Source organism: Rhincodon typus, chromosome 35 (assembly GCF_021869965.1).
Source record: "Rhincodon typus isolate 14 chromosome 35, sRhiTyp1.1, whole genome shotgun sequence".
Taxonomy (NCBI): Eukaryota; Metazoa; Chordata; class Chondrichthyes; order Orectolobiformes; family Rhincodontidae; genus Rhincodon; species Rhincodon typus.
This window is the reverse complement of record NC_063366.1, coordinates 18,367,439-18,368,077: the sequence shown is the minus strand read 5'-3', so window position 1 is coordinate 18,368,077 and position 639 is coordinate 18,367,439.

The following is a 639-nucleotide window of genomic DNA, read 5'->3' as shown; positions in this document are numbered from 1 at the left end:
CCCCCCCCCCCCTCTCTCTCGCCCCCTCCCTTACCCCCCTCCCCCCCACCCTCCTCCTTCGTTTGCCCCCCCCCACATTCACCCCTCACAGGGTTCATGCTGACTAAGTCTAGTTCAATGTGCGAACAACCTGAACCCATTTCTCCAAGCCTTTTCCCTCTTCACCCTGCTGCCTGAATTTGCATTTAAACAGAAAGCAGTCATACCACATTCTCGCTGTCAGGATGGCATAACTTTACCTGGAAAGCACTGTTTATATGTTCCATTGGCTTTCTCACAGCCTTCGTAGCAAATATTGAATCTGGGACCTTAGCTTTCAGTAAGCTAACTTTTCTTTTTTGCAGTGACAAAAGTTATGGTTTTACTTTTTTTTGTAAAAATGTGACAGTTTTGTTGACTCCTGTGTCAATGTTCTTCCAAAATATTTGAACAAAAGTGGGTTGAGATCCACTTCAGGCCTCAAGATCTTTTTGGAAGCATTCCCATGGCCACCTCTTGGAAAGTTTATTTATTTTTGATGAGCTGTATGTAAAAAAAAAAAAATATAAAAATGGAAGATAATTCTTTCTAATTGAGTGGGAGAGGGGTTTGTGGTGTCGGCAGAATGCATGGCCAGAGGATGTTCTTCGGATGATCAAC